General features: G+C 41.7%; 1 protein-coding gene across 7 annotated transcripts in view; it reads left to right on the top strand.

Moving 5' to 3' along the window:
* Atxn7 (ataxin 7) overlaps window positions 1-27,482 on the top strand; it is a 144,581-nt gene that overhangs the window by 17,632 nt on the left and 99,467 nt on the right. For 4 of the 7 annotated variants that reach the window (XM_036199931.1, XM_036199924.1, XM_036199933.1 and 1 more), the window contains exon 2: window positions 15,482-15,570. The exons of 1 other annotated variant lie outside the window; for it this stretch is intronic. The gene's annotated coding sequence lies outside the window, so the exon portion shown is untranslated. Of the gene's footprint in view, window positions 1-2,650; window positions 2,736-14,860; window positions 14,915-15,481; window positions 15,571-27,482 lie in introns of those variants that run through there. 2 more of the 7 variants (XM_036199925.1, XM_036199926.1) reach the window with 2 other exon arrangements.

Below are 27,482 nucleotides of genomic sequence, written 5' to 3'. Positions count from 1 at the left end.
TGGATTTGAAGTGGAACACATTTGCAAGAAGATGTTATTTTACTCTGTTTGTCTAGAAATATAAGAAAATATTCTTAGCTTATCAAAAAAGTGTTTTAATCTAAAATTTTGATGAACATTGGACTCTGAGAGATGGGAAGGTATTTTTCCATTTTCTGTTCTCCAGAAATTGAAAGCAAATAGTGAGGTCCTTGCCCGGCTGTGAGAGAGCTGGGTACTTGAATGAAGCGTCAGCTGGGGTTAGAAAGAAGGAAAACTGTTTCAGTCTTGTCTTCCCTAAGACAGCTCACAAGTATTTCCCAGAAGTCCTGAGTTGCTGTGCTGCAGGATAGAAGTGATAAGCTAGCATTGAATAGCCTACAGCAGGTATCCGAGGTCCTTTTCCACTATGGGCAGCCAGTCTTTTGGCGTCCTCCCATTGTACTGGAGATGGAAGGCATCCAGGGTCTTCCTCATAGGTTGATGTTCCCTGGCCCCTGCTTGTGTCTTTCTGCTTCATTGCATGTCATGCTAAGGCTTTTCTCTTGAGGGTTCTTTTGCCTCATGTGCTTGTTGCCCCGAATCTCTAACAAAGCTTCTGCTTTGTGGTCCCACATGAAATGCCATCTCTTCATACAAGCCTTCCTAACAAAAGCTAATGATCTTATTACTTATCTAAAACTCAGGTGTCTTCAGGCACCCTGCCTGTCTCCTTTGAAGCCCCTTTCAATGTAAGTAAAGGTTCCACGACTGTCTTTTTCTAGAGCAGTGTTCTCAACCTTCCTAATGCTGTGACCCTTAATACAGTTCCTCATATTGTGATGAGCTCCAACCATAAATTTTTGTTGCTACTTCATGACTGTAATTTCACTACTGTTATGAATTGTAATGTAAGTATCTGTGTTTTCTGATGGTCTTAGGCAACTCCTGTGAAAGGGTTGGTCCACCCCCAAAGGGGTCATGACCCACAGGTTGAGAACCAGTGTACTAGAGGGTAACCAGCAGAAGAGCAGGGTTCATGTCTCTCTGTTTGTCCTCTGTCTCTTCAGTGCCAACCTTTTGCATAGTGGAGAACTGCAAAGGAGAGGTGACCCTCACACTCACAGTCCCTGCTGGGTTCATGTTTAACTTAAGGGGTCTCAGTCTGTACTCTGCAGAATGCGGGTACTGACCAGAGCGGCTGCCACTAACTGACTGCTTAGCTGCGGCCAGACACTGCAATGGCTTGAAGTCACATAGCTAATTCCAAAACCTGATTATTCTTAGTTATGCCTTTTTATAATTGTCTCAGGAGTAAGATCTAAAGTAGAAAGTCTTTTTTGTTTGTTTGTTTGTTTGTTTGTTTGTTTGGGTTTGTTTTTGTTTTTGTTTTTCGAGACAGGGTTTCTCTGTGTCACTTTGCGCCTTTCCTGGAACTCGCTCTGTAGCCCAGGCTGGCCTCGAACTCACAGAGATCCGCCTGCCTCTGCCTCCCCAGTGCTGGGATTACAGGCGTGCACCACCACCACCTGGCTACTGAAAACATTTCCCGGGTACTTGAGTCCTTGTGGCTTTTGTGTCTAGAAGGACACATTTGCTTCCGTCTACTTTGGCACACAGTGGAAAGGGCTCAGCATTGGAGGTCAGTCATCAGTTACGTTAGGCTGATTGTGGTAATTCTGCTCTTACTGTTTTTCTGTGAAAGTAGTTTGCCTGACCTGATGGTCAGCAGCCTTGCACTGGCTGCATCTCTCTAGCTTTTCACCTGACACTATTTGCCTTTCAGCTTCTGCAACACAGAGAATGCCTCTTGCAGGGTCAGCTTTCAGGCGGTGTTCGCTGCTGCTGTCCGTTCTGGCTCACACTTCTTAAATTAATTCACACTGTCTAACAGACAACTTGACGAGGCATAGGAAATGACATTGTTTTAAAGGTAATGTTTTAGGATATACAAAGATAGTAAAATTGACCATGCAAAAAAGTCAGAGAGGCCTTAGAGGGGCAATATTAGCATTACCTAAGTATGAAATGGACAGCATGAAGATCCTCTAATATTGTATGGGAGGACTTCTTTCACACATCCTACCTGAAAAGTCATGAACTTCCCTAAGATGTTATCAGGCCGCTGTAGACCTGTCATAAATCTATATGCTTCTCAGAAGCATTTTGTGTAAACAGCTTTGTTAAAGGATTGACTTACTCACTCAGCAGCTCTGCTGGGAGAGAGAATGGGGATTAGCTGTTTTCTAGCTATTAGAGTAATTGGCGGTATGAGGTCTAGTGTGTCAATATATAGCAGAAGCTCAGTAAATGTTTGTTGAACATTAATTGTATTCCAGTTAGGTAAGAAAAGGCAGAGAAAAGTGTTAAGGCTGGCCCCAGCCCGTTTTCTATTTAGAAATTATAAATTGTGGCATAGGCTATTTACCATAAACGGCTGCAATCTGAGGTAAGGAGTTGCCCCGTGTGTGCTGCCTGAGAAAATGCTGATCTGGGCAACCTGCTCATCTCCAGCAATCTAGTTATCCCACACCAGCCCCCATCTAAAAAGCTTCAGACTCGGACTTTGGGTTTGTTTGATTAGTTTATTTTCAATAAAGAAAAGCCAGTGACATTAAAATGTACAAACCTCAGTAGGAAACTGCCCATGTATTTCTAGCTATATCCGGGTGATATTTGTGTTTTTCTTTAGCTCGAGTCATTGCATGTTCCACAGAGGAATTATCACTGAATAGTAATAAGAAGAAGGACTCCTGCTAGCTCCGGACAGCAAACAGGTAGCGTTTCATGAGAGACTTCTCCTAACGACAGGAGCATAGAAAGACAAACAACTCTGGAAGAGTTTAATTGTTGCCTTTCCAGTCATTTGAAATCTGATAGTCTGGTTCCCAGCATCCACTTGTGGTATGCTCCAAAGCACAGATGCTCAGAAGGCAATTGGTGAAGTAGTGTGTGTAAGTTTTACTCCTCTGGTGGTAGGTGACTCACATAGAAACATTTAAGGTCTGAGCCGGGTGGTGGTGGTGCCCGCCTGTAATCCCAGCACTCAGGAGGCAGAGGCAGGTGGATCTCTGTGAGTTCGAGGCCAGCCTGGGCTACAGAGCTAGTCCAGGACAGACTCCAAAGCTACAGAGAGACCCTGTCTTGAAAAACCAAAAAAAAAAAAGAAAAAAAAAAAAAAAAGAAAGAAAGAAACATTTAAGGTCTGTTAAACTTAACGCTTAAATATCAATTTCTTTTTTATAATGGTAAATTACATTTATTTGTGTGTGTGTGTGTGTATGTGTACGTGTGTGCATGTTGATATGTATATGGTAGTGGGAGGGAAATTTATGGGGGTTGGCTCTTTTTACCTGTGGGTCCTGTGATTGAACTCAGATCTTTAGGCTTGGCAACAAGTCCCTTAGCCTGCTGAGGCAGCATGCTGGAATGCAGATGTTGATTTCTAACACCACTTTCCAATGAAATATACTAGACATGACTGATTCTTTTAGTGCCAGAAATAAAGAGTGCTGACTATGCACATGTGTACCCCACTGTCTCCACAGTCACTCATGGGTCGTGTGAGAAGGACATAGGACCAACTGAAAGAGCTCAGTGGATAAAGCTAGTTGGCTAGTTTGTTTATTTTGTGGTGCTAGAGAGTTGAATTCTAGTTCATGTTGTGCAAGTGTTCTATCCCTGAGCCACATTAATCTGGAGCCAGTTGAGCAAGTAAAAAACATACTATTTTATTATAACTTAAAATGTAAAACAAATACAAATAAACATATACTGTACATATAAAGTAGACCAATATATGTAATATATGTAATAGAAATTTTTATAAAGTAACACAAATACCCACAAGTCCATATTGATAGAAAAAAGTATATTGATAAAGAAATGGGAAAGAATTGACAAATCTCTCTCTCTCTAGTTTTAAAAACAGAGTATTTTACTGAGTGGTAATGGCACACACCTTTAATCCCAGCATTTGGGAGGCAGAGATAGGCAGATCTCTGAGTTTGAGGCCAGCCTCAACTACAGAATGAGTTCCAGAATGAGTTCCAGGACAGCACATGGAGAAATCCTGTCTCAGATAGATAGATAGATAGATAGATAGATAGATAAGAAAGATGGAATATATTTTGTTAGTCATTTGACCATTTCATGTATGTAAAACAGTGCTGTTTTAATATCCACCTTCACTGGCTTCAGTCAATCCCAGTGGGTCTTCTTTCCCCCTTTATACCTTCTTCTGTTTTTGTATCGGGAGCTCAGCAAGTCTCATTCGTGCTGTCCACTGGAATGCTGACTGTTGGCTGGTTACAGGGAACCATAACTGTTGTGAATTCATGGTGACAGGGACAGTATGTCACAGTTTTGCTCCATCCTCTGCCTCTTTTATTCTTTCAACTCCCTCACTGTTCCTTGAGCCTGGGGTGGAAGGACTGAGATGGATGTCCACTTAGGGCTGAGTTCTCAGTAGTTACTTATTCCCTGCACTGTGACTGGTCGTGTCTTCCTGCATTAGTTGCTGACCATTGCAGAAGCGTCTCTGGCCATTGCTGAGGACAACACTAAGCTATGTGTGTGTGACTTAGGGTTCCTATTGCTGTGAAGAGACACCATGACAACAGTAACTCTTATAAAGGAAAACATTTAAGTGGGAAGGGGGGCTTACAATTTCAGAGGTTTAGTCCATTATCTTCATGGCAGGATATAGTGGTGTGCAGGCAGACATGATACTGGAGAAAGAGCTGAGAGTCCTAAATCTTGATCCACAGGCAACAGGAAGTGAACTGTCCTCCTAGACTGAGCATTAGAGACCTCAAAGCCCACCCCCACAATGACACACTTCCTCCAACAAGACCACACCTTCTTAGCAAGGCTGCATCTCCTAACAATACTACTCCCTATGAACTTACAGAGGCCAGTTACATTCAAACTACCACAATGTATAAACATAAACTTTTAGAAGGCAGTTTGATTACATATTCATTGAAAAAGACAAAAGTAGCAGGTACCCCCGAGGGCCCATGGCCTCTCTCTAACCATGGGCTTTTGACCAGGCGTACAGTGATGCATGAATTCTCTCATATGAGGAGGCCTTAACTCCAATCCAGAAGTGGCCAGCTACCTCTACAGTCCCTGTTGCACCAAGGGCACGTCTTGCCTGGGAGGTTGTCCGTGCTGGGTTTATGTCTGGGAAATACCAGTGATGGTTTCTCCCCAGCAGCCTGCATAGCGTGTTTCAGCACTGTGAGAGCTGGCCAGCCGTAGGGATCTCTTCAAGTCAGTTTCAGTTGGATTTCTTTATGTCCTGCCAGTAAAATGTACGGTGTCCTTCTTTACCGTCTAGTTCTGGTGGGCAACCAAGAGCCATGGCAGTAGCTTGTGTTGATTTGGGGGTTCCCTGACTCATGACTAGAGGGAGGTGTCCCACTCCTAAAACTGAGATTTCCATTTAATAACCCTGTCTTCTGGGGAAATCACTGTCCACCTGTAAAGGGTGCCTGTGTTCTAGCTCCTTTAAACTTAAAGTTTTTAAATAGCTTACGAAGGAGTGGGTTTCCCTGTTCCTGTCACCCCCACATCTGCTTTTAAACCTTTAACCACTAACATTCCTCCCCACTACCTTCATATCGCCTCACCCCTCCGACCCTCCCCCCTTTTCTCATGGGCCCTTTCTGGCTTCCCAAACTGTATAGATATCCCAAATTTAACACACACATCTAAAAATCTAAAGCTAGCATCCACATATGAGAAAGAGCACACTGGGAAAATCTTTCATATGAAAGGATTGCAAGAATTTCAAATGATTTATGCAAATCTCCCCTTGAGGAGGGAAAACTATAACTACCTGTCCCTTAAGTGTGAGCTTATATAGTGACTTCCTTTCAAGGAGCTCAGGATGGAAATGGAGGGAAGACAATTTTGATATTATCCTAAGCAGAGATTTCTTAAACTCTGACTTCAAAAGTGCCTTGTAATAAAAGCAAAAAATAAACAGATGAGCTTGCATCAAAGTAAAATATTTTTTGTACCACAAAAGACACAATTGATAGTGAAGAGACAATCCAAGGAAGAGAAGAAAAATAAACCATGCATTTGAAAAGGGACTGATAGCCGAAGTTTATAAGGAACTCAGTTCAGTTGGAAGAGAACAAAATAGTCCAATTTTAAAAATAGGAAAGAGGCTGGATGTACATTCTCAAAAAAAAAGACATACAAATGCTGAAGAGGTGAAAAGTACCCACTGTTGCTAGTCAAATGCAAATTCAAACTGCATAAGTTATTCTTACACATCTGTGAGATGGCTGTTAACAGAAAGAGCAGAAGTAACAACTGTTGACTAGGATGGGGAAAGGCACTTTTTCACACTCTCACCAGGGATGTGAAGTTAGTGCAGCCATGAGTGGAAAACAGCATGGAATCCTCCAACTAAAAATAGTACTACTACACAGTCTGGTAATCTTACTACTGAGTATATAGCCAAAGAAACAACAACAACAAAGAACAGCATGGAATCATCTGCACTCTCATGTTCACTGAAACATTACTCAGAAGAGGTAAGTTAGGGAATTAGCCTAAATATCCATCAGTGGATGAATGGTTAAGAGAATGTTTGGTATGTGTATACAATGGAATACTAGTCTACCTTTAAAGGGACTTCTTCCCCTTCCAACAATATGGATAAACCTAGAGAATAGTATAATAGTGAAATAATTCAGGCACAGAAAGACTAGTATTATCTAATTTTATTTAATGTCGAATCTAAGAAAACTGGGCACACAGAAACTGTAACATGACAGTTGTCAGGTTCTGAAAGTGATGGAGAGGGAATGGGGAAATGTTGGTCCAAGCATTTCAAGAGTTCTGTTCTCACAAGTTTCTACTCTAATGGACACATTACGTACTGAGGAGCTGTGATTGAAAGGCACAGTGACTGCAATTAATAACGTGTATGTGACATTACCAAGAAGTGGCGAACAGGGGAGGTGATGGCTACGTTTCTTAGTTGAATTTTAATCATAGCTCATGTACATGAACGTGATCACATGGTAATATTTGTCACACAGGCCTTAAAAAGCTGAAAGAAAATAAATAAATAAAATTTAGCCTGTTGGTATTACATCATTAGCTATGACAAATGTACCATATTTATATAAGAACTTAGAGGAGTGGACAGTGAGATGGCTCAATGCCATGGAGCCTGGAGGCCTGAGTTTAATATTGGGGAACAGCATGGCAGAAGAACACCACCTGCCTCAAAATGTCCTCTAGTCGCTGGATGTGGTCCTGATGCTGGCCTCTTCCCCAATAAAGAGAGAAATAAATGTAAAAAAAGTTAGAAGAGAAATTACCAGGAGAAATTGGATATGGGGTTTACAAGAACATGCTATAGAATCTTTGCAACTTTTTTTTTTTTTTTTTTTTTTTTTGTAAATTTAAAGTTCTAAAATTAAGTTTAAAGAAATTTATGTCCAGGGTAAGAGTTGATAATTCAAGTTTAATTTCATCTCGCTGAGAGCCTGAAGTAAATAAAATCACTTTGGGTTCTAGGCTGATTCTCATGGAAAGTGGGGCAGGGCAGTTCTTCCTTGGCTGTTGTCTTATGAAGCCGTGACAGTGAGTTTGCAGAACCCAAGAATACAGCATTCCCAAATGTCCTCCTGTGGAATTTCCTACGGGCATGACTTTCCCCTTCGCTTCTGCCCAGTAGCAGTCCCTTGAGTGGCATTTGCTGTCCTAGTTAATCAGAGGATGAGAGAAATGAACTCTCTTTTTCTTCCTCCCACGGAGTCTCAATGGACACTGGGAATGTAGGTCATGTTGCATCACAGTAGAGAGGAGCGAGCAGGAAGGTACGTAGGAAGTGTTGCTAACCCTGCTGTCTACTCAGAGTCTTCAGGAACAGGGATTGAGCTTGGCTAGGGATGAGAGGCGCGAACCAGAGGTTATATTCGTGTCGTCGTCATAGAGCGTTGTGGTTCCTGTCAGTTATAAATTCCAACAAATTTACCCCAAATTTGTTTAAATGGCATCAAACAGCTTCTGCAATAATCTTTGTCTCAATTTTTATTGTCACATTGTAGAAAATTTTTATTAATTTAGTCAGGTTTGAATTATTGAAGCTATCCTCATGTCTACACAAAAATCATTATATGGTAATCATGTAAGTAATAATATATCTTGAAAATGACATATAATCATAGGATTAGTGGCACACAGAAACCACAGATATGTTCTTATTTTAAACTCATATTTAAAGTATGCTATTCATGGCTCTCTGTTTTTAATGGGAAGATCTTATATAGTTTAAAATAAAAAAAAAATCTTTAAACTTTTTATTATTTTTTACACAGTGCATTGCTAGCTCCTTTGTGAGACATCCATATTGGCTGCCAAAGAGTTCTGGATTACCGACATTGTCACTAACAGTAAATCTGACAGCCAGAACCAGGCTTGTGTTCTGTTTCTACTTTTTTCTTATCTCTATCAAGATAATCAGCCCATTTAGGTTCAGGAAGTCAGATAACACAATTTTTAAATAGACTTGGGTATTACCTGTGTGTAACACAGTACCAAAACCTAGAAATTGACAGTGGTCTCCCTCTATGCAGTTTTGTGATTTTATCCCTTGAGTATTTTCAAGTAGTCACTTTGACAGTCTAGATGCAGATATTGCCCTGCCTGCACCCATTCATTACCCATGCCCCCAACGCCTGCCTGACACAAAGCTAATTTCCAACTTTGTCATTTTGTTGTTTTGATAATGTTGCATAACATTGTTTAAAATTGGCTTTTCTTTCAACATTTAAGAAGAATTTAATTTTTTAAAGATCATTTATGATTAACTTTTAAAAAGGAAAATTTTTAAAGTTGTAATCTAGCGTTTGATTTTTTTTTTTTCCCTAGCTAGAGTACTCCAAACTCTGCGGTGCTACATTTGACCATCATATAAAGTCAAATATGGGCCCATTGCCAACCATAGCATTAACTTTTGGCTTGCTGTTAGAGATGATACCTAAAGTTAAGGGGAAAGGGACTCTAGGGAAGGTTTGCCCTGCTCACAAGCGTGTGTTAGGATTGACTGAGCAGGAATTAAAAGTCCAAGAGAATATTTAATTATACATATAGTTTAATATGTATATAATACATAGAGATAAATTTGACCATTATGTTTCATTTCATCTTGGACAATCTTCAAAGGAGATAATTTTTTTTTATATAATGATACTTAAATGAATGGTGATAAAAATAGTGGCATTAATTGCTTAATGTAACTCTTGTGTCATAGAATTGCTCTGTGTAATTAGTGTGAGTGTCACTGTGAAATCATGTATGTAAAATTCTTTGAATGTGCTTGTGAATAAGACATGGAATCCCATGATTAGGTGGAGTCTGTGTTCAAACAACCTCAGAAGGAACAAATCTCCCTCAGATGTCTCTCTGTTGTCTTACAAAATATAGGAAGTATTCTATGATCTGTAGGAGGGCACATTAATGTTTGGCTACAAATGATAAGACCATCTGGCCAAACTGACATCAGATCTGTACAAGTAGATGGCAGGTCTAGAGCCAGCCTGTCTGCAGCTCATTGGCAGTAAAGGAGAGGCTGAGTACTGATTCATCTTGTCCAGAATTCATGATCCAAAAGGCGGTCAGCTACGATTCTTATGAATGGGAAAAGCTCTGGCTTCTGACATTTCAGACAGCTTTCTTTCAAGACAGGAAACTGCCTTTGTAATGGGTCATCCTGTGCCCTGTTGTTTGCCCCAGGCAGCATGATGTCTGTATTTGAAGAGCTGTGTTGGATGGGGAAAGGAACCGACCATCAACTATATACCGGTCACTGTGAAATGTTTATGTACATTCATACTATGATTATGTGGAAAATTACATTAATGACATTCACTAAGTGACAGATCAAAAATAAACAGCATACATAACATATTTTTTAATAGTAAATAAGCCAATTTTCTTGGACAGATACTTAGAAGACCTGTTGCCTCCTAAGTTTGTGTAACTGCATGTGTGTATATATGTACATATATGTATATACAGCTATATGTGTATATCCATGTACAGATGGAAATTTTAAAGTTGTGTATATTAAATAATGTATATATTTATGAGGCATGAGTGAATGATAGGGAACATTCAGTTGTAATAACTCATTTCTTTTCCTTTTAGCTTTTTATCAATATAAGAGAAATTATCCATTTAAGAAAAATTTAACTTATTACATGTTTACCAATAAAATAAATTACACATTTAAGAAAAAAAAACCTCATTTCACAAGTGAAAACTATCAGTATAACATGTATACTAAGGTATTAAATAATTAATTATTAAATCTTCCAAGTTATAAATACATCAGATATTCATCACCTGTAAAGTGCAAATATGTGTGCAAGCCCAGGAGCTGTGTGCATGTGTGAAGATCCATTGGAAAATGGAGAGCAACTTGAGTTTCGTGTAGCTGTTTGGAAGCTGTCAGAAAATGAGACTCCTTTAAAAACAAGTGGTCACAATGCCTGTAATGCCAGTACTGGTGAGGACGAGGCAGGAAGATCTCTAAGTCATTCTAGCCTTGTCTGGGCTGTAGTGTATGATCCTGCCGGTCTCAAAAGGCCTAAAGTCCAAACAAAATGAGTCAAACTGGGGGTGGAGACGGCCATAGAACAGACTATAGGAACTGAAATGTACCTGGGGCTAGACCAGAGCTGCCGGCATCCTTCCTTAGAGCTGGCCTTGGCACTCTAATGAGACTGTCTCTACACCTAGTGGCCAGTGGAGCCCTCAAGGCCCAGTCAGTAATTCATACTATCTGCTTGGCCTTTGAAGAGGGGAATCTTTAGGTTGTGCCAAGTGTATGTCTCAGTTTTCAACTTTGGTCTTCCAAGAAATAATCCAGTTGGGGTGACAATAATTACCACTGACGTCAGAAGGAAGCAAGTTGGGCACTGTGTTAATCCATAGTTATTGGGATGTATCTGCTTATGGATGTGCCTCAGCTGACATGGAGCTTAATCTTAAAGATGCTTAGAAAAAGCATTGCAGGCCCTGGAGGTACAGATCATAGCTTCCTACAGGGAACAGGCTTAAGAAAGAAATAGGCATGGCAGCCAGGTGAGTGCTTTGCAAAGTGTGTGCCCATTGCAAGAGGCAGCCCATGGCACAGTGTCAGTCACTTAACCCCTGAAGGAGGGCTGGATTCTATAGCCAGATGTTTGGACTTTCCAACATAAATTGTGTGCGAATCTTCCCAGTGTTTAAATGTTAGCAACAAATCTGTACTTTTTTCCTGAAAAATCACCATAGAAAATACAAAAAACAAACAACAACAACAACAAAATCATCAACAATGACAATAAACCCTGTGGGCTATGTGTTTGTAGGATCAAAGGGTAGAGAGAAACTACAAACCTGGCCATTAGGGGCACAACTAGTATGCCACAGATTACCGTGCTTTTGCTAGGGACAGGCACTCTGTAGGACAGAGCACACCATCAGCACTTTTGCCTGAATGTGTAGGTCAATCTCAGAAAACCTCTTGGCTTTCCATCTTTCCTGTGTGGAAGAGAGATTGGAGGCAGCTTCCAAGGTTTCACTCTTTCCAGTTCCAGTTTGTGAAAGGATCAGGTCAGAATCCTGGTTGAGCATCCTGGGGGCCATCTGTGCAGCCTATCTCTGCCACCTGCTTCCGTGCTTTGCGCGTCTCACGTTGACACTTGGGGCTTTGTTAAGAAGTCAAGAAGCTTTAAGAAACAGGAAGAGAGCTTGTGCTGTCAATGTTTCAAACCGGCACTGTCTTGGTATCGCTTGCTATTTCTTCCTTTGACAATGGTTGTGTGATTTTGACGGACTGTATCATAGAACGAGAAGTAATCCAGACTCTGTGGGTAAAGCTGCAACAGCGCTCTCAGCATCTGGAAGAGGACACACACCCATGGTAGTCCCAGAAAATAAACCATTTTCCCTGTGAAAGTCAATGTAACACTGCCTAGGTAGCAGCATGGGCACTTCTTTCTGTTTAAAGTGAATGAGGGTGTATTTCTGAAGACTTGGGCATTTTGCCATATCTGTTTGTTTTGTAACATGCAAGTGGTATCTGCCTTATTATTAGTATAAAATCTGTTGCTTTCTTGGGCAAGATTTTGTTGTTGCTGTTGTAGTTACCAAAAACCAAACTATTTAAAGAAGGAGTCTTGTATGGTTGGGGTGGGAGTGTTGGGAGCTGTGGAATTGAAGGACTTGGGCACTATGCTGTGGACAGGAAAGCCAGAGCTTTACTGCCCCAGGCAGAGACCATGTCCCTGTTGGTTGGGCCAGTGGCCTCTCAGGACAGATTCATTCTGACCAGCATATTTATTCTTTTGCCCTCTCTTTACTGACCGGCCCCTTTCCTGTAGACTAGTGAGCACATGGGCTATCTCAGCCTAAACTAAACTAGACCCATTTTTCCCAGTTGCTGCTTTTAAGGAGAGTAGGTTGTTTCTTAGTTGAGGCCTGTGTCTAGTTTGGCCTGTGACAAGGAATTTGGAACCCAGTAAATCAAATATGATGGTGCTGATTAGAGAAGGGGCCACTGGAGATGAGGAGGCACTGCGGGAAGTAGTAAAGTGAAGCCTGTGTTTCTCAGGATTTGGGAGAAAAACCAAAACCATGATTAGTAGTTTCTTCTCTCCTACTTCTAACAAACCTTTATATAAAATAATTGTTAAAAATTAAGCACTTACTACATAAGTAGGTATTGAGTAAATAAAAGTTTGAAGGTTTTGGTCCTAAGAAAATCTTTGTAGCCCATTGTTTACACTGTTTCTTTTTATTTTATTTTATTTTATTTTGAGACAGGGTTTCACTGTTTAGCTCTGGGTGTCCTGGAACTCCTTTTGAAGACCAGGCTGGCCTCAAACTCACAGAGATCCACCTGCCTCTGCCTCCTGAGTGCTGGGATTAAAGGCCTGTGCCACCACCACCTGGCTACACTGTTTCTTTTTGCAGAACAAAATTAAGTTGATGCTGAGGCAGTTTGGTGTGCTGGACTGGAAATGAACCAACATCTGAGGCCTGGATTCTAGTTCTAACTCTATACCATTGCTCTACTAAACAATCCTAAGCAAATGATGACCTGTGTCTGTCTGCCTCCTCTCTAGTAAATGAGATCATAGTATCAGCACCTTGAACGGGGTGTTGTTGGGGGCCAGATGAGGGAACTTAGACAAGTGTGTATGTTTTCCACTGAAGACCCCTGACCCTTTTCTCAGCAAGGAAGTTACTATTTTAAATGGCTATGTTAGTAAACACCACGACCATTTTTCTGTAAAGATAGGTTTCCTGTAAAACACTTTAAAAGATACTGACTAATAAATGGTGAATTATTTTAAAGCCAAACTTCTCTCAGAGAAGATTTTGTCACATCTAAGAGCCGGTGACTTCCTTGGATGCTTTAGAAATAGCTGGAATATCATGCTGGAAAATTGAGAAATGGCTTTGCCTAGTGACTTAAGGTCCTAGTGAGAGTGGATGTACCAACTCTAGTTTGTTCTGAAGGAGAGAGGAGAGAAGACGGTCTGCTTCCAACTTAACACCTGCATTGACCATGGCTGTTATGGTCCTTTGTAGATAACTGTGAGTAAAGATTTTTGCATACCTGTAAAATGCTTACAATGCAAAGAAAGCAATTTTGATTCAAGACAGACATTGAAGGAGGTAGAAGCTTCTACTAAAAGTAAGACAGAGTAGTAACAGTATCAGAAAAGTTTTAAAAGATAGAAGACTGGCAAAGACTTATAAATCTGGGAGAAAAACATCTGTCCTATAAAGATAGGAAGGTCCTTCAACCTTCCTGTGTAGCATTTTGTGAGACTGAACTTAAAGGGAGGGAGAGGAATGTAACTCAAGAACAGATTAAAAGCTATGAAGATAATTAGGAGTAAGTGATCAAAGTATGACATAGGACTTTAGTGATTAGCGTTCTGGGGTAGTGCAGCTCAAGTCGTGGAGAAGTGTGAAAATAAAAGCTGAACAAACAGTATTCTCCCCTCTGCCCTTGTATGTGGCCAGTGGAGGCTGTGGTAGAGAAAGTGCGTTCATAGTGGATTTTCCATGAGAAATCAACCTGCCTGTGTCTCACTGTGTAGCTCTAGCTTTCCTGAAACTCACTATGTGGTCCAGGCAGGCCTCAAACTCAGAGAGTTGAGCCTCTGCCTCTCGAATGCTGGGCTTAAAGGCGAGCGTTGCTGTGCCTGGACTGCTTGTGTTCATCCTGGACAGTATGTGTCCCACAGCTGTGTCTTTGCCTGTATTTGCTCCTTCTGTCTGTCTGCTCTCATAGGTTGAATGCCATCTTAGTTTGTAACTTTAGTGTGTTCATCTTCAGTCCTTGGATTCCTTACTTCACTGCTTCCCCCAAATTAGATAGTACCACCTCCATTCTTCCTGTAATACATACATATCCAGGAAGATAATGGAGGGCATAGTTTCCTTGTGCCTGCGCCTTCCCAAGACAGGGTTTCTCTGTGTAGCCCTGGCAGTCCTAGAACTCTCTCTGTAGATGAGGCTGGCCTAGAACTCACAGAGTTCTGCCTCTCCTTCCACAGTGCTGGGATTAAAAGTGTGCACTACCATTGCCCAACCCTTTAGGAAAGCAAATTAATGGAATTTTTCTTTCTTTCTTTCTTTTGTTTGTTTGGTGTTTTTTGTTTGTTTGTTTGTTTTTTTGGTTTTTTTGTTTTTTTGTTTGTTTGTTTTTTTGTTTTTCGAGACAGGGTTTCTCTGTGTAGCTTTGTGCCTTTCCTGGAACTCACTCTGTAGACCAGGCTGACCTTGAACTCACAGAGATCCATCTGGTTCTGCTTCCCAAGTGCTGGGATTAAAGGCGTGTGCCACCAATGTCCGGAATTTTTCTTTCTTGTTTAAAAGCTGCATTGCTCTTATATGCTGTGGAATTGTAAAGGGCAGAGTAAGTATCCCAGATATTTGGTGTGTATTCCTGATATTTTAAAGCTATGATTTGACAGGTTTCATAAGAACAGACTTTCATATAGTGATGTTAAAAATTAAGTGGAAACTCATTAGTGGAAATTTCACAGAGTGATTTTTAAGCCCAAAGAGGTTGTCTCTATAGACATATTGAATAGTCATTTTTTTCCTAGTTTACTGTAAATATAGTGAATTAAGTTCATAATAAAAACAAATTGCATTTCTTGATGAATTGGTAAGGTGCCTAGAATTTTAGCAGTTTGATACTTCAAAACTAGAACTTGTGGCAACTAATATGATTATAGATTTCTGCTGGGCAATGGTTGTGCACACCTTTAATCCCACCACTTAGGAAGCAGAGCACGTGCATCTCTGTGAGTGCGAGGCTAGCCTGGTCTACAGTGAGTTACAGGACAGCCAGGACTGCACACAGAGAAACCCTGTCTTAAAAAAAAAAAAAAAAAAAAAAAAAAAGATTTATAGATTTCTAATTAGCTTTGTGTCTACTATTTCATTCCTTATATATTTTTAAATTTGTTTTTAACAGAATTAAGAAGGAAGTACTCCCACAATCACAGCAGATGAAGATTCACTGGTCAATCGATTAGGATTTTTGGCCTACGCTCCAAAGAAAAGGTAATTGACTATTTTGACATAGCATAGCTGAGTATATTACCTCCAGTGCAAATAGACTTTGAGTGTCACGGGGGATGCTAATTCTTATGACTTAAGTGTCTGTGAGGGTCTTCCACTTTCAGCATAACTTTGAAGACATGAACTTGTTAAGTGTTTAGTGACGGTGACCAGAAGGAGCACCATGCTGCTGGGTGTTTGCCTCTGAGCTCAAAAACTACTGAACAGTCCCCCCCACCCCACACACACTTCTGTTAAGGCTTCAGGAATTTGTATGGTTTTTTTGTTTTGAACAAAGTCTCTCAATATTTCTCTGACTGTCCTGGAACCCACAGAGATCTGGCTGTCTCTGCCTGCCTCCTGCTGCAATTATAGGCATGCACAACCACCACCATGCCCTGCCTGTTCAGGAATTCTTTTTGTTTTTGTTTTTGTTTTTTGAGACAGGGTTTCTCTGTGTATCCCTGGTTGTCCTGGAACTCACTCAGGCTGGCCTTGAACCTGGGGATCCGCCTGCCTCTGCCTCCCTAGTGCTGGGATTAAAGGCCTGTGCCACCAACGCCCGGCCTATTTCAGGAATTCTTAGAGACAGGATTCCCAGCTCTCTTCTAAACAGTGCCCACTCTTTCCATAGGATGTTGTCCAGTATGCTCTTTGTTTCCCCCAGTATCCAGCTCCTCCAGCTCATTCATATTCTCTCTCTCTCATCACACAGTGTAGACCAGCTGCTGAGATAGGGGAAATCCTGGGCAAAATGGTTATTAGGCACACTTGGGGTGCCTGGTGCCTTTCCAGGCTGACAGGGAACTCTGGAATTCTTAAGCAGTCCTCTAGGCTTGCGGTTATAGTAGTCACAGTTTGAATAGCTTTGTACTACATTGTGCAAATGGATTTGAGGAGAAGGTGGCTAAGTTTCACAGAATCTGAAAAGTAAGAATTCCTGGAAGAGCTTGTAGTGGGTAAATTTTTTATTGTATTTATTTATGGTATTTCTCTTTGTGTGTCCATCTGTCTATTTTGTGTGTGTGTGTACACATGGATGCACATGGAGGTCAGAGGACAGCTTTCAGGATTTCTCTTCTATCTTGTGGGTCTAGGAATCTAACTCAGAGCATCAGACTTTGTGGCAAATACCGTTACCTGGTGATTGATCTCTCTGGAACCCCTGGAAGAATTAAGATTAGTGATAAAATACCACCTTTCCATCTACCCTTGAAGGAAATGGCCTGGGGAGGAGGGGGTTACAAGTTAAAAGTCAGTTTAAGATGAGTCATTGGAGAACAAAACTGAACAGAATTCAAACAGGAAGGTGCTGGGTTTTTTTTTGTTTTTTGTTTTGTTTTTTAACTCTTTTGCGGGGCCTGCCACCCAGCATCCAAATAAATCACTCACAGAGGCTTATTCTTAATTATAAATGCCTGGCCTTAGCTTGGCTTATTGCTAGCAACCTTTTCTTAACTTTAAATTATCCCGTCTAACTTTTGCCTCTGAATGTTTACTTCTGGAATCTGACTGTCAGTCTTACGCTGTGCCTGGCTGGGTGGCTGGGTGGCTGGGTGGCTGGGTGGCTGGCCTCTGGTGTCCTCCTCCTCTCTCTTTCTAGCAGTTCCTTGATCTTTTTTTCTTCTCAGATAGTCCCGCCTATCCTTGCCATTGGCCAATAAGTTCTTTATCCGGTATTTAAGCCAAGCCCAGTCACACAGCTTCCCAGAGTTAAACAAATGCAACATAAACAAAAGTAACACACCTTAAAGTAATACTCTACAACAGGAGGGACTAAAAAATTTCAGCCTCAGAAGTAGATCAGCATATACTTAGTCAACAAATGCATGCTTTAATTAGGTTCTAAGCAACTGTAGCAAAAATGGGGAACATTCTGTGCAACACAACATGCACATTTGTCTGTGAAGATAACACTTTCACTATTACCAAACCAGTAACCAAATCAGTGTGAGCTTCAGGAATGCCGCAGTTCTATATTTAAAAGAACAAGAATCTGGTCAGTCGTGAAACTCATGCTTTATAAAATACACCCTTTAATATGCTAGCTCTATGTTGAAGGAGCAGACATGAGTAGAATCATTTGGTGAGCATCACCAGAGCCATCACAATGTATGATATTCATTGTGAAATATTGGGCAGATACTTAAAGGGGGGGAGGGTAGGCAGGGCTTTTCCTGTATGGTGGCCAGCTACTTGGCAGTAGTGGGGTCGGAGATGAAAAAAAACATTTGAAAAAATGCCAAAGAAGCTCCTAACGTAGAGATGTTTCCCAATTCTACTGTGTCAGAGAGATTATCTTTTGAGAAAGAAGAGGAGGGTAGCAACTAATATCCATGGACTACACTCTGGAATGCTGTACTGATTGATGGAAGCATTATATGACACTGTAGGAAAGATTCATACAGTACCAGGAAATCACTAACAAGTGACAGGAAAGAAGAGTTAGAAGTGTACTGAGCAAACAGAAAATAGAGCCACGTGGGCCAGTGGAACTGTGAGGACTGTCAAGTCCAAAGCCAGTCTGAAGTGTCACAGCCCCAATCCCTTTCTCTCAGGCAGTATTTACAGAGGGGGCAGTTGATGTTCTGTGCTGTCTTTCAGGCACTAGAGACAACTTGATAATCCAAAAGAATACAAGGACCTCTTAATTGAATTCACATTTTAACCAATAAATAAAAGTTACATGTATTTTTATACACTGTATATTGCTTTGAATTATATACAATGAAATGAGTAAATACATTTCAGGTATATATCAATTATAATCCTTACATTATAGAATCATTTTCTTGAACTTATTCTCATTTAGCCAAGATTTTGTATTCTATAATCTACATTACTCTTTAACTTCGAGTGTCTGGAAATCAGCATCGTTTGTTGAGTTCAACATTCTTTAGGTTCCAGAAATAAGTGAGATATTTACTGTGACTTACTCCCTTCTACCCCCCACGTTAATTCACTACATATGTGCTGGTTAACATTCTCATTTTGACAGGATCCGGAATCAACAAGTAGATAAACTTCAGTGCATGGCTGTGAGGGAGACTCTGTATCTGGGTTAAATGATGTGAAGACCCATCCACAGTGTATGCAGCACCATCCTGAGGGCTGGGTCCTAGACTGAGCCTAAAGGAGCAAGGAAGCTAGCTGCAGAGATTAATTTCTCTCTGCTTTTGGGCATGGATTCTGTGACCAGTGCTTCATGGTTCTGCCGCCATTCCTTCCCTGTTACAGTGGACTATATCCCTGAAACTAGAAGCTGGGAAACAAAACAAAACACCCCTCCTTTCATCATTCCTAAAATGATGTGGCAGAGATGGGTGGCCACTTTGGTGGGAGCTTGGAAGACCAGACTGCAGGGAGAAATGCAGGCAGTGGCAACACAGTTCCTGAGGTTTCAGAAAGGAGCGAGGACCCCAGGTGGAGCTGAGTGTGAGACTGATTTTTATGCTATGGCAAAGAATCTGACTTCATTTTGCTTGTGTTCTAAAAACCTGTGTGAGGCTGACTCGAAAAGTAATGGAATGATTTGTTTGACAGAGGAAATTTCAAGATAGGATAGCATTCACACTGTGCTCAATACTCAATCTAGATTTACAATGAGGGAGAGCAACAGGTGGAACAGAATGAAGAAAACTCCGCAGTTTGGCAAGAAAAACAGTGGGGGCAGTCTATAGTGAATGGACCAGGCAATCTGAAAATTGTTGTAATCTTTAAAGAGATTAGTACCATTAAAAACAGCGCTGCACTGTAATAATAGGAAAGGTGCCTTGAGGGCAGGACTATTCAATGAAAGATCCATCTTGTGAAGATGCAAATTCATTTGAAGGAGACAGCCCAACTGAGAATACTGTAGAAAGGGTTTTCGTTTGAAAACAACCCGCAGGGGAAGTGTCTTCCCAGGGTTAGCACATGAGGGCTGATGCAATTCTGGTTCAGTGTGGCCAGGCTCCGTCCTAAACTGGCAGCAGAACTTGGCAGTGTCACTCATGTGGTACTGGTTATGCATGCATGGAAGAGACAAGCTTTGAGAGGGTCATGGAGTCCCAGTACCATTGTTTCTGAGAGATGCTGAGGGCTGGCAATATGCGGCATAATGGAATCTCCTGCAAGAAGACCCCAGGAGTCTACTGCATGAAGCTTTGAAGATAAAGACCACATTTCAGTGGAGACCCCAGGATGTTGGAGATGTCAGGACCATGGGTTGTCTGCTGAGGAAAGCTACAGGCATGGGATGGAGCTGCAGGGGAGGGGCTGCCCACCTGGTTCCATCACTCCAGATGCTGGACAGGGAGTGCAAGCTTTGGTGTTTCCCTGCTGGATTTTAATCTTGCTGAGGAATGTGGTAATTTTGTTTTTAAATGTTTTTGAAAATCCTCTTATCTTGTTTCTATAATGGCCATACTATACTTTACCTTTCAGTGGAAGGAAAATGATAGAAAACAGCAAACATAAGTAAATACAGTATTTCTTGTGTTAAATGATGGCTGTTTAGAAAGAATAAAGAACATGGCAGGATTAGGAGGCCGTTGAGCGCTGTAAGAGGTGGGGCCTGACTTCAACTGCCATGAGCAGGCAGGACTCTGAGAAGGCGACCCTGGCCATTAATGCCGAAAGGGTGAGCTGCTGAGAATGAAGGCAGAAGATGCATAGATAGTGCAGGACCACAGAAGAGGCAGCTCCCAGGGACTGAGAGCTTGGGAGAGAGTGGGAGTGCAGGAAGTCAGGCAAGTAACAGAAGGAGTCATTGTTATTATTTGTGGTGCTCTTACCCTGTGAGGAAATGTCACGAAACACGACAGAATCCACTAACAAGAGTTTAAGATAGGAAAGAGAGACAGACGTGACAGGCCTGTGGAAAGACAAGTGAATGAAAGATGGAGTTGGGAACATGGCGCCGGCTTATAAAGGCTGGGCCATGCCTGCGCACACAGGCCCATGTGGCTATGCCACGCATGCGGTAGGTCACAACCATGCAAAGCCATGGGGTCCTGGTTACGCAAGACGGTTTGACCTGGAAATGGCTAGGCGGAAGTGACTAGGTCCGTGGGCACGCGCAAACATGCCCAACCATGGGGGCGTGTTGTGAATCCCTATCAGTCATGCCCTTAGATGGGCTTCAGCTTTTATTCCAAGAGAAGTACAGGACAAATATCAGTTCTCTGTTAATGGAATCTCTGGGGCTACTGCAGTGTCGTACGATCGGCTACAAAACGGCATGGTAAAACCAGCGAGTGGTGACACAGAGGTTACTGTAGTGGCTTAGGCCAATGACAACAGGGCTGCTAACCCTCCAAAAATGATAAGGGATAAAATCTAGGCCATAAGGCAGTCCTCGGGGATTTGTAAAACATTAATGGCTTATCTAAGAAAAGAAAATGATTGGAGTCAGACTAAATTTTGTTGTGAGATTTTGCTGTGCACTAAGAGCTCGATGCTTCAGTTGTAGAACTAGCAGTGACGTAGTGTATACGATGTGGATCCACTGAATGAAGGGGTGGTTCCTACCCTGGGCATGCTGTTAAGGGAAGATCGGGCATTTCTTCACATCCCTCAGGATAGTAGACAACTTAAAACATGTAAGTTGTTTATTTCTGGAATTATCTATTTATTATAGATGGAGGTTGTCTGCTAGTAATTGAATCCATAGAAAGTGAAACTATGGACCAGAGGGAACTACTGTATTATTTAGTCCTAAGAGGGATAAAATACTGACACACACTCCAACATTGATAGCTTGAAAAATTGTGCTAGATGAAGAAAGCCAGAAACTGAAGGCCATGTATCATTGTAAGAGTTATCTTAATAGGCACACCTGCAGAGACAGCTTCCTTAATAGGAAGCTTGGAAAATGTCTTTATGGGCATGGGGTTTCCTTGTGGGTGCTAAATATTGGGGAACATCATGATGTGGGTTGCACCACACTGCGAATATAATAAAATGCCTTTAAATTATACATTTAAAATTTTTATTTATTTTTATTTTATTGGTGTTTTGCCTGTATGTATGTCTGTGTGAGGGTGTTGGATCCTGGAGTTACAGTTTTGAGCTGCCACGTGGGTGCTGGGAATAGAACCTGAGTCCTCTGGAAGAACAGTCAGTGCTCTTGACTGCTGAGACATCTCGCCAGCCCCTAAATTGTACATTTAAAAATGGTTAAAATGGTGAATTTATCACAATCCTAAATAAATGAATGAATGAATGAATGAATGAATGAATGATGATCGTAGGACTGAGGAGGTGGGCCAGTTGTAAAGCAAGGACCTCAGTTAGGATCCCTAGCAAACATGCAGAAAGCCCGGTGAAGCACTGGTGTGCCTGTACTCTAGTGCTGGGGTATAGACAGGCAGATTTCAGGCTTTGCTGGCTAGGAAGTCTTAGCTGAATGGTGAGTCCACAATTAGTGAGAAACCATATCTGAAAACACCAGAGTGGATAGTGATGGAATAAGACAGCTAACATCAGCCTGTGGCCTTCAAGGCCACAGACCTGTGTACACCACACATACACATAAAGACACAGAAAAAAACTAAAAATGCATAAAGAAATAAAAGACAATGGTATTTACACAATCTTTCACGGATGTATAGTTTATATCCTGGATAGAGTTGGCTCAGTTGAATAGTGTTTGTAAAAGGGAATGGGGTGAGGAGGTGAGGAAGGCTGAGTTGAGTAGTGAAGGGCACTGACTGCTAGGCAGCTGCAGCAGCTGGAAAGCATTGCAGCACAAGGGATGAGGAACTGAAGGGAAATGGTCTTTGGGAACAGTACAAGTTAAAAGCTGTGTTTCAGGGCAGAAAAAGGCTTCTGACTTAGGAAACCATGCTATTGCTGCTCCCTCGGTGGAGCTTTGTGGCCATCCTCCAGAGCCTCAAATTTAATTTCTCCTTCTATAAAGTAGCTTTTGAAAGAGTCTGATTATAAATGTTTATTGTTTAAATATAAGTACTATATGAAGTCCCTTTAAGTGTAAGTTTGTTACCCTGTTTCCTTAAGTCTAGAGTCACCTGGACTGTTGTCTACGCAGGATGTCTTACTAAGTGCAGAGCTGAGGCTGGCCTCCCCCACCGCCTGCATGCCTAGAGACATCTCCACCACTCTCTGTGCAGACGTGTCCTCATTCACTCTCACCTGTGTGGGCAGGTGGGATTCTGCACATTGCGTTAGAATTCTTGTCTTGGTTATCTTTTCACTTCTCTCTTTTGGACTTCAGTATCCCATGCTGCACTTTCATTTGTAAAATCAACAACAAAAAGTTGAAAAGGAAATTTCCCAGACCTCTGTTAGAAAGAGGACAAGGAGCTGGGTCATGTAATCCCAGCATGTGTGAGGTGGAAGCAGTGATATCAGAAATGCAAGGGCATCTTTGACAGCATAGTGAGTTTGAGGCTACCCTGTGCTTCATGAGGTCTTGTTTGAAAAACAAAAACAAAACAGTATGAGGTATAAAAAAAAATCATAAAAATAATAAAACATAAAAATTTCCAACATTTACTAAGCACTATGTTTCAGCACTTTTCTAAGCCTTTTTAAAAATTATTTTACTATTTTGTGGGTATTATGGGTGCTTTACCTGCTTGTATGTCTGTGTACCATGTGCATGTAGTACTTATGCATGCCAGATGAGGGCGTAAGATCCCTTGGACTTGAATTACTGATGGCTGTGAAACTCTATGTAGTGCCTATGGAAGAACAGAAGCCTCTTAACCTCTAAGCAGGAAGGGATTCCGGCCCTCTGTAAGCCTGTTCATGAAACAGGCTCCAGACAGCAATCAGCTGCTGAGACCATTACTTCTCAACCTGGGGATTGAGACCCTTCTGGGGGGTCACCTAAGACCATTGGAAAACACAAATATTACATTATGATTCATAACAGTAGCACAATTACAGCTATGACGTAGCAACAGAATAATTTTATGGTCAATTAAAATTTAGAGTCACCTCAACATGAAGAACTGTGTTAAGGGCCACAGCATTAGGAAGGTTGAGAAGCACTGGTGTAGACACTGTGTCCCTTGCTGCCCCTGAGGCAGGCAGTGTCAGACGAGCTCCAGGACAGGTACTCCCTCCAGCCCTTAGCTGTTGTGACGATTCTGTAGAACTATTCCAATCATAAATTTTTGTGAAATTTTCCAAATTTAAATGTTGGCTGAAAAAAAAAAAAAAACTTGTGGGGTACAGTTCAAACTAGTGAATTCCCCATTTAAAATGCATAATTCATGTTTAGTTTTGCTTTTTAGTCCAATCACAATCTTGTGCAGCCATCCACTATCTCTAGTTCCACAACACTTTGAGCCTTTCCAAAGAGACATCCTCCGTATTAAACTGTGACTCTTCATGTCCCTTCTTCAGGCCCCTGGAAGCCACTAGCCTTCTGTCTCCTTGGACTTGTTTGTTCTGAATAATTCACATATAAGTAAATGGAATCTTATAATAATAATGATTATGATTATGTTAGCATTCTGTTGCTGTGACAAATACTCAGAAAAATAACTTCAATGGAGGAAAGACTTATTTTGGTTCATGATTTTGGAGGCAGTTTTAATTCCATGCCTTTATGGGTCCATTGTTTAGGGGCCTGTGCTGATACAGAACAGAGCAAAGTTGCTCACAGTACAGAATCCAGGAAGTGTGACAGAGACAGGTAAATGCTCCCAGAGTGCTACCCACCTCAGGAGCCACTCATACCAGTTACAGTCTCCATCCTGTGCATTCAGCTGTGAAGTGATGGGTGGACTCCGTGAGCCAAGTCTTTAGCACTGTAGACTCGGAAGGTTCCTACCCAGAACAAAGCAGTGACTTTAGTGTCCGGTGTTTTTCACTAGGTATAATGCTACATTTATTTTTCTCATTTAAAATTAGAAAAATACTTGTGTGTGTGTGTGTGTGTATGTGTGTGTATGTGTGTGTGAGTGTGTATGTATGTATGTGTATGTGTGTGTATGCGCGTGTGTGTGTGTGTGTGTGTGTGTGTGTGTGTGTGTGTGTATGCGTATGTGTGTGTGTATGCATGTGTGTGTGTGTGTGTGTGTGTGTATGCGTGTGTGTGTGTGTGTGTGTGTGTGTGTGTGTATGTATGTGTATGCGTGTGTATGTGTGTGTGTGTGTGTGTGTGTGTGTGTGTGTACAAGAGATGACAGGGTGGCTTGCTAGAGCTGGTGTCCGCTTCACCATGCAGGAGTCTGGGGACTAACGAGGCTGTCAGGCTTTGGAGGCAGGTGCCGTTCCCATGAGCCGTCTGCATTTGGAGGGTCAGCTATGTGTTGTGAAGTGTATAGAGAGTTAAATACAGTCTGTGTAGCTGCTTATGAACCATTAAGGACAGCTTGGTTGTTCGCACATCTTGGCTATTACAAATAGTACTGATAGTAGACACTGAGTTTTCAATGCCTCTTGGCGTCTGTGCTTTGAATACTTCAGTTATACACCCAGAAGCAGAATTGCTGGGTCGTGGTAATTTTGTTTAGCCTTTTGAGTAACTTTCATATTATTTCCCAAAGTGGCTGTAAGATTTTATATTCCTACCCCCATGCATGGAATTCTTTTGTGAGTGGTTATCTTTTTTTTTCCCTTCAAGTATAGCTGTCCTAATGGGTACTGACTCTTGTTTATATTTTTTAAATTTTTTAAATTGTGTATTTGTGTATGTGTGTGGAGTGCAGGTGTACTTTAATTTTAAATTGTGTGTGTGTGTTGTGTATGTGTGCTTTAATTTTAAATTGTGTGTGTGTGTTGTGTATGTGTGTGGAGTGCAGGTGTACTTGCACCTCTGCCATTTTTATAGTTGTTACATATTTTAGATACAAGTCACTTAGCAGATAAACTATTGATAAAAAGAAAAACAAAAATAAAAAACACTGCTGGGCAGTGGTAGCGCACATCTTTAATCTTAGCACTTGGAAGCAGAGGCAAGCAGATCTTTGAGTTTGAGGCCAGCCTGGTCTACAGAGATACAGGACAGCCAGGGATACACAGAGAAACCCTGTCTCAAAACCAAAAAATAAAAAAATAAAATAAAAAAATAAAAACAAACTGCACCACACCCCAAGGATAAGAGTCCATTCTGTAGGCACTTCATCTTTTGCTTTCTTCAGGATGTATTTGAATCACAAGAACTTACTTTCAGTGGAATCCAAGGTATCTGGTTCTCTCTAAGAAACACTTGGGATGGAATCTGGCACATTTATGATTGCTGCTCTGCTGCCAGTGTCACAGAAGCCTTTTGGAAAATGCTCATGTTTTGTGAGGAAGGCTTGTTCTCTGGAGAGAAGCAAGAAGTTTTGGAACGCATTGAAAGGCAGATTTTTCCTCAGGCTTTCAGTTCCCCTTCTGCTCATCAGGTCCTTCATGTAGCGGGTAAGGTGTGCCGGGGTGGGCGTTCAAAGAGTCCGTCTCCGGGTTCTTTTTCATCAGTCTTTGCTCTCAGCTATTGATGATAACACTTACAATTGAATGGCCTTGGGGGGCAGACATTCCGTATTTCTGGCAGGAAGGTTAGGGACAAGTAGTTCCTCTGGAAAGGCATTTGGATTATTGGTTGTCTCATATGATTTATTTTCTTCCTCTTCTCCCTTTCCTCCCCTCCTCTCTTCCCCACGCCCTTTCTCTTTCTCTTCTTTCCTTTCCTCTCTCCAGGGTCTCATTATGTAGCCCTGGCTGTCTTGGAATTCACAGAAATCCACCTGCCTGTGCCTTCTGAGTGCTGGGATTAAAGGCGTGCACTACCATATCTGGCCTATGGCCTATGGCCTCACTTTTTATATGAGAACTTGTGTGTGTGTGTGTGTGTGTGTGTGTGTGTGTGTGTGGTGTGTACTCAAGAGTGTGCACACGGACCCACAGTCATGCACAGGTCTTCAAACACACACTACTGAAAAATAACCGAAAACTGCACATCTGCAGTCCCTTTACTTCTGCTTAAGGAGAGACTTACGACTGTGAGGGAGAAAAGGGAATGCAAGTTTTGTTTAACAATTTGTTTCTTCAGAAGCAATACAAACCCAGATAAGTTGCTGGATCAAGGTGCAAAGGAAAAATGGAAAGGCAGAGTGCCTTGTCTCTGCTGGCTGAATACCTGAGCTTTGTTGAGGAAAGAGGGAAGAAACATTTGTGCTATCCTGTCCATCTTGTACTAACACACCTGGACCGTTTAAGAGTTCAGTTCCTACTGGCGTGGGGACCAGTTTACATATAGAGTTTGAGGAAGTAAGTTCCAGGTTCAAGTGCCAACACACTTTCCATCCCTGGGACACTGAAGTATTGATCTTGTTGCTCCTGTGATTTCAGAGCATGTGCTGTTGACCCTGGCTATGAAGTTCTCTGATGTAGTGGTATGGATGATTTCCCATGTGTGTAGTGGGAAGAACAGGGCAGATTTTCTTCAAGAAATGAAACTTCAGGATACACTTGATTGAGTTTTAGCTAGGGTGTAGGGGTGTGGATATTTAGATCTGGTGACCTGTGTGAACAGAGACAGTCTTGGTGTGGGATTGAGACTTCTTGTGGGAAGGAACTGAATACACAGAGGTGGTGGAGCTGAAGCAGGGCAGCCTGCAGAGGTCCATGAATGACAGAAGTTTTTATTTATTTCTGTAGTCCGGGGGAGCCCCTCAAAGTGCAAGAGCAAGGACTGACGTTAAGTAAATCACTTTAGCAAAACCACCTAAAAATACAACGTCAGCCAGGCAGTGGTGGTGCACGCCTTTAATTCCAGCATCCGCACAGAGGTAGGCAGGTCTCTGTGAGTTCAAGGCCAGCCTGGTCTACAGAGTGAGTTCCAGGACAGGCACCAAAACTACACAGAGAAACCCTGTATCGAGAAACAATAACAAAATACAACATGGACAAAGTAAAATTGGGGCTTACCATGGTACAGATGTGGTGCTGGCAATAGTAACAGCTGGTGTGGTCTG

Source organism: Onychomys torridus, chromosome 9 (assembly GCF_903995425.1).
Source record: "Onychomys torridus chromosome 9, mOncTor1.1, whole genome shotgun sequence".
In the NCBI taxonomy this organism is placed as follows: Eukaryota; Metazoa; Chordata; class Mammalia; order Rodentia; family Cricetidae; genus Onychomys; species Onychomys torridus.
This window is presented reverse-complemented; position numbering and strand designations above follow the sequence as displayed.